Here is a 7,366-nt window from a genome sequence, read left to right on the forward strand (position 1 = left end):
TGTGTCGTTCCGGAACGAACTAGTTCCAATGAACGGTTCACTAAAAGGAACGATTGTCACTAGTTCCATCTCTTTCGTCCTCATCGTTCCTTTTGTCATTTAGTTTTATGTTAAACTTACGCTCCATAGTTCCGCCGATCGCAATTTGATTTTTTGACTTTTGTTTGAGCTATATGAAAAATTATTCATTTTGGCGCGTATGTATATTAAATCATTGATTGGTATGCTGATATGCTCTTCACAATACACAAAAAATCTTAATTTCTTGCATTGAATTTAGTTACTTCTTTAAATTTTCCATTCATTATTTTTTCTTCCTATATTTCTATAAACTATTTTAAGTAATTTTACTCAATTTTTAATATTTTTTTGTATCTTTCATTTGACCACGAACTTCGTTGCACAAAGTAAACAATGTCATCTCTGCCTTTAGTAGATGGCAGTGATGACAAATGTAAAGAGCTGGAACGCTGGTAGAAAAAAGGCGGTACGTGGCCATTACCGTGTGGTATTAATTGATTGGTTCATGTTACCTTTTAATTTTGATACCACTTTCTATCAAATCATTTACATCCGGTATTATTATGGTATTAACTATCACATACCCGTAGCATATGATATGTCGCCGTTGCTAAAAACAAAGTTGTCACCTTAGTAGTTTAGTTTGTTCACATAGAGTAAATAGACGCGTTAATTGCAATATTTCTTGGAAAACATGATGACTGAAAAAAACTAAATTTTTGTGGCTACAGCGAAGTATTCGTAAGTATAAAATGTTTTAGTATTATTAATGTTTACTAATTCGTAACCATTCTCTCATTAGATACGTAAGAGACATACAAAAGCTTTCCAAATCTCACAACAGACAGCTTGAGGCACACATCCTGTGATGGGACATAAAATTCAAAGAATAATTTTGCATGAAAAAAGTGGTGAAGTGTATGTACTATGTATTTTATAAATGCATGAAAGGAAAAGTCATTGTTACGTGTGTTTTATTGAACTAATATGTATTATAACAATAAATACCGGGTTTGTAACCCAATACCGTTTTGGTATTATTTGGTAATACCACTCTGTTTATACATCAATAACTTAATGGTATAAATATTAATACCGCTTAGGTATTATTTTTAATACCATTTTGGTATTTTCATAATACCGTATGGTACTTTCATGCTTTGTGTACCGCCTACGGTACGGTATTGATTTGAGCCCGTATGGTAATAATTTTTCTATGGGTGAACGAAAAGGAACGATGGAACGATTTGAAGGAATTAGTTCCTTTGTACAAAAGGAACGACGAGTCCGAATAACTATGGTGAACGATTTTGCCCAAGACTATTCCATACCATTTAGGCATTATAGCGCAACCTGGCATTATGTATAATCAGATATAATTGTATTTGCAATGAATATAGTAAAGTATCGTATGATAGTAATATAACTACAAGTTGGTAAAGTAAAAGTGTTTCAACAGAATATGCTTTTTAACGTAATTTGAAGTTTGAGATATTTTTGCGGACTTTATTTTAGGAGGTAGATTATTATATGTTTTTTAACGTAATTTGAAGTTTGAGATATTTTTGCGGACATTATTTTAGGAGGTAGATTATTATATGCATTAGGTCCTAAAAAGTCTATCCTTTGTTTTGTTCTTTCAAGCCTACATAGGGGTATTCTCAGGTTCATCCTGCCTCTCGTCCCTACATTATTCTGGTTTTGAGGGAATGCAACTTGGTGATAGCCAATATTATTCATACATTTAAAAACGTAAACTACAACCTGATATAAGTGCAATTGATATAAAGGCATAATAGATTTAGCGACATCCCTGAATAAAGCCGGTGCTGAGAAATTTCTTGATAAATTATACACAGATTTGAGAGCTTTATTTTGTATCGTCTGTAATGCCTTCATATTGGAATTATTTTTCCGATATCCATAACTAATTGTTATATAACTCAGATGAGATTGTAAAGGGTGATTCTTTTGAGGTTAGGATTTTCATGCATTAGTATTTGACAGATCACGTGGGATTTCAGACATGGTGTCAAAGAGAAAGATGCTCAGTATGCTTTGACATTTCATCATGAATAGACTTACTAACGAGCAACGCTTGCAAATCATTGAATTTTATTACCAAAATCAGTGTTCGGTTCGAAATGTGTTTCGCGCTTTACGTCCGACAAATTTTGTTCAGCGATGAGGCTCATTTCTGGTTGAATGGCTACGTAAATAAGCAAAATTTCCGCATTTGGAGTGAAGAGCAACCAGAAGCCGTTCAAGAACTGCCCATGCATCCCGAAAAATGCACTGTTTGGTGTGGTTTGTACGCTGGTGAAATCATTGGACCGTATTTTTTCAAAGATGCTGTTGGACGCAACGTTACGGTGAATGGCGATCGCTATCGTTCGATGCTAACAAACTTTTTGTTGCCAAAAATGGAAGAACTGAACTTGGTTGACATGTGGTTTCAACAAGATGGCGCTACATGCCACACAGCTCGCGATTCTATGGCCATTTTGAGGGAAAACTTCGGAGAACAATTCATCTCAAGAAATGGACCGGTAAGTTGGCCACCAAGATCATGCGATTTGACGCCTTTAGACTATTTTTTGTGGGGCTACGTCAAGTCTAAAGTCTACAGAAATAAGCCAGCAACTATTCCAGCTTTGGAAGACAACATTTCCGAAGAAATTCGGGCTATTCCGGCCGAAATGCTCGAAAAAGTTGCCCAAAATTGGACTTTCCGAATGCACCACCTAAGACGCAGCCGCGGTCAACATTTAAATGAAATTATCTTCAAAAAGTAAATGTCATGGACCAATCTAACGTTTCAAATAAAGAACCGATGAGATTTTGCAAATTTTATGCGTTTTTTTTTTTTTAAAGTTATCAAGCTCTTAACAAATCACCCTTTATAACCAAAAGTTGAGTATACTAAAAGAATTTTAGTTCAATCATTGGACGCTCGTAATGTAGTTGTTGCAACAAATAAATGGTAATATCAACATTGACAATTTAGATGGTATGGCAAAACGAGGAACAGCATCACTAAATTTACTTATTAATAGTCCGCAATAAATTCAACCAAATCTTTCGCATTAACAAGTGTAGACTAGAATTTGGCTTAAGGTAAGTATTGTACCGATTTAGTAAAAACAGAATATTATAAAAGTTTCCATACAATTTGCAGGCTTCATACACCAACAAACACAAATACTTTTACGGCAAGCGAGCTTTTCTATTGCATTAAGCACATAAAATTCTAGAATGAGTAAACGACGTTTCTAAGTCATCTGTATTTATATCTAGAGGCTTATGGAGGAAATCTCTGGTAAGTATATATTGGATTAAGGTTTGTAGTTTGGCCACACAATAACCATCTGCCATTGGTGTACAATGCCCTACAAAAATAGACAAACATTATTTCATCCCTCTGTAAATTGATCTCACATATGGGCAAAAACCCTTTGTTGTTAGCACCCAATCTATTTTATATTTATTTTCACAATTTATTAAATCTTGTAATAAATAAATAATATATCAATATAATTTGCGCTTTTCATTTAATATTGCAGCTTGGTAAGTAATCTAACAATTGGTTAGGATAATAATAAATAACATTGAGGGAGTTTGCAAAAAATTAATATGAGATTGCGACAGTTGGTTCAACATACTACCTTTCAATTACAATTGCCAAATGTTAGTTGTGTTGACAAATATCATTGATAGTTGATGGAACCACCCGCTTTCGGTTGGCAAATAATTCGGTTGAGGCGACGAATTTGTTTTCTGGCGCTATTTTCCTTTTTAAATCGATCATATGAAGATCCCAATTTAAATTACTCTGCAATATAACTCCCAAATATTTAACGCTATATGACTAGGTAACACGCTCTCCGTTTAGCTTTATTGAAAAATTATTTTGCTCATTTGAGTTATGTGGCCTAAATCTAACAAGCTGAGTTTTAGAGGTACACCCATAGCAAAATTATTTCCATACGGGCTCAAATCGATACCGTACCTTATTGATAGTTGGCCAACCCCTTATGGTACAATATCAATACCGAATGGTACAGGCGGTACACAAAGCATGAAAGTACAATTCGGTATTATGAAAGTACCAATATGGTATTGAAAATAATACCTAAGCGGTACTATTATTTATACCATAAAGGTATTGATGTATAAACAGTGCGGTATTACCATATAATACCAAAATGGTATTGGTTTAATAATATTTAGTTTAATAAAACACACGTAAAATGTCTTTGTTACGTACTTCATTTAATACATAACATACATACAAAAACCTAATCATTTCTCCATGCAAAGTTTTTCTTCCAATTCAGTTCCAAGCCGGAATTCAGGTACTGCATCCCTCAAGTCATTTCTCCATGCAAAGTTTTTCTCCCAACTCAGCTCCATGTCGCAATTCAGGCACTGCATCCCTCAAGTCGTCTGTTGTTGTATTTGGAAGGTTTTTGTATGTCAGTTGCGCATCTAATTAAAGGACGATCGAATTAGAAAACATAAATAATGCTAAAAAAATATTATACTTACCTATACTTCGCTATATTCACTGAATTCATTTAATTTTCGTCATCTTATCCCAAACTATTGTTATTTACCAGCCGCATAAAAAAACTAAACTACCAAGGGCGACCAATTACAATTGGTCGCAACGTCTACATACACTGAAAAAAACAGAAAAATTTCGGTTAATTTTAGAAAATTTTGAATATTTTTAGAAAATTTTAACTAAACAGTATAACAAACGCTGGCATCACGCCGATGTCATAAAAATAAGTAAATATTTTTCGACAAATTCAAGAAAATTTATTAGACATAATTAAGTTTCTTTACTTGTTAAAGAATTAAGTTTTTTCACTTGTTGTTTGAAGGAAAAAATTGGAGTTCAAAATTGCAAAAATGTCTTTAGTGACATACGAAGTTCATGATGAACGCATTTGTAGCAAAATTTACAAATTTAAAGAAATATTGAACTATTTTGTGGAAGACACGAATTTAGTTAATCTTTATCCTTCATTTGTGTATATGTTTTAACTCGGTTTTAGTTAATTTAACTAACGTACACAAAAAATTATTAGAGTAGAGGAAACTTTCTCCAAACATAATAATTCCATGAACTAAACGAAAGTTAAATTGGCTTTAGTGAAATAGAGAGATCACTTTGTTTTGAGTGTATCATGTGTTACGGCGTTGTGATAGTTAATGCCACAATAATACCGGATGTAAATGATTTGATACAAAGTGGTACCAAAATTAAAAGGTAACGTCAATTTATTAATACCAAACGGTAATGGCCACATACCGCCTTTTTTCTACCAGTGTATTTATGACCAATTTATTCAGTCTTGAAAATTCAATAATTAATGCCGCATCCCTTTTCATCTGGATTTGTAAGGCTACATATTATCCGGGAGCAAATTAAAACTACCCCACAATTCAAGATCCTTTAAATCATTCAAATATATAGTGAACAATAGCACTACCTTGAGAAACACCATATTCAACCCTAGCCATAAAACTACGACAATTGTTTGGTTGCACAAACTTTCCTGTTTACAAAATAGCTTTCAAATAATTTATTCTTCTTTCCCTGAATCCTATACAAACTCAATTTCTTCAATAAAATATCATGATCAATAAGATCAAATGCCTTTGTAAAATCATAGAACACAGCCCCACTCCTTTGTAGCTATCATCTAATCCTTTACAGACTGTTCGAATAACATTAACTACTGCTTCCTCTGTGCTCCCAAAACCAAATTGCCTGTCGTGTATAAATTTATTCATCTCCATATATGACTGAAGCTTCCCGCATAATATATTGTCCAGTATCTTATCAATAGTAAATAAAATTGCAACAGGCCGATATTTATTGACATCCAGTGTATTCATGTCCTTAGGAATTGGTATTACTTTATGAATCTTAAATATATCTGGATAAACGGAAGTAGAAATAATCTTATTGAATAGGGTGACTAAAATCGACATTAGTTCGTACCTACATTCGTTTACAAATTTGGGTGAAATATTATCAAACCCCGGGCTCTTACAAACATCTATACACTGTTAGAAAAATATGTTTTTCATATGTTCCGATATAAACAAAATGTGTTTCGGGCACAATTTTTAAACACAATATATTTAAGTGCAAACATGTAATGTTCCTAAACTAACACAAAATGTTTGGGACACATATGTTAATATGTTAGAATATATTATTTTTGGGGCATGAATGTTCCATAAACATAATATGTGTGAATGTAAACATATATAACTTTACAAATTTCGAGTAAACATATAAATGTTGTGATACTTTATTCAGAGAGCGACAGAGAGAGAGAGAATTAGTATAGAGAAATAAATAGAGATGGAAACCGGGAGGGTTGAATAAAAAGATATCAACATAACACATCGAGAGAATGAAATGAGAGCAATTTCTGTGAAACCGCTTGTATGTTGTTTCGGAAAAAAAAGTCTAAATACTATTTAATTTAATGAGTATTCGGAATAAAGAGAATAGACGTTCGGAACCAAGAGAATAGACATTTGAAAAAAACAGCATATTTGTATTACAGAAAAAGATGCGAAGAACTCAAAAATTTCGTGGAAGTGAAAATTATGTGAGGGAATGAGCACAATATTCTTTGGGAAATTCTTCCAAGCATATACTATTTTTGGATTCAAAATGCTTCCTAACATATAATATGCTCACATAAAACAAACATATTAATGTTTCTGCAGTATCCAACAATATATGTGCTTCCTGCAAAGTATGTTTGGAACATATGTTAGAGAAGCGATTTTTTTTGAGGGTGTACTGGCTATAACATTCATTATGTCATCACTATTCAAGTCTTTTAGGATGAACCTTTTACAATGTTGTCAAATTGTTCTCAACGAATTACAGCCTGTTTCTGTATGTCGAAGTGCGTGTATGAAGAACCATATTCCACACAATCGTGTAGACAATTTTAACAGCCTGTTTCTGTATGTCTATCGAGCTCTATCGATCGACTGAAATGCATAAAAACAGCTGATTTTTGGTTATAAATTCAGCTGCTTGTTTCCATTTCAGTCGATCGATAGAGCTCGATCGACATACAGAAACAGGCTGCTAAAATTGTCTAAATAATTGTGTGGAATATGGTTCTTCATACACGCAATTGATTCAATGAAATAAATGTGCATTGAAGATATCTGTTTTCGTTTTATCGTCCCTTATTATCCGATTTAACGAATCGTTGAGATTAACAGTCGGCTTATCAGTACGACCTAGCGTCTTATTTATGAAACTCCAACCTTTACTCGGATCATTGCCAATTTTGGC

General features: G+C 33.2%; 2 long non-coding RNA genes across 2 annotated transcripts; one reads left to right on the forward strand and one right to left on the reverse strand.

The window, feature by feature from the left end:
* LOC142240187 (uncharacterized) lies at nucleotides 1-981 on the forward strand. The gene is made up of 2 exons (XR_012723187.1): nucleotides 1-762; nucleotides 824-981. It is a non-coding gene; the product is annotated as an uncharacterized LOC142240187 (long non-coding RNA).
* Nucleotides 982-4,274: 3,293 nt separating this feature from the next.
* Nucleotides 4,275-4,705, reverse strand: LOC142240193 (uncharacterized). The gene is made up of 2 exons (XR_012723188.1): nucleotides 4,570-4,705; nucleotides 4,275-4,509 (listed from the first exon to the last, which is right to left on the reverse strand). It is a non-coding gene; the product is annotated as an uncharacterized LOC142240193 (long non-coding RNA).
* Nucleotides 4,706-7,366: the final 2,661 nt, after the last annotated feature.

This window comes from Haematobia irritans, chromosome 1 (assembly GCF_050003625.1).
Source record: "Haematobia irritans isolate KBUSLIRL chromosome 1, ASM5000362v1, whole genome shotgun sequence".
In the NCBI taxonomy this organism is placed as follows: domain Eukaryota; kingdom Metazoa; phylum Arthropoda; class Insecta; order Diptera; family Muscidae; genus Haematobia; species Haematobia irritans.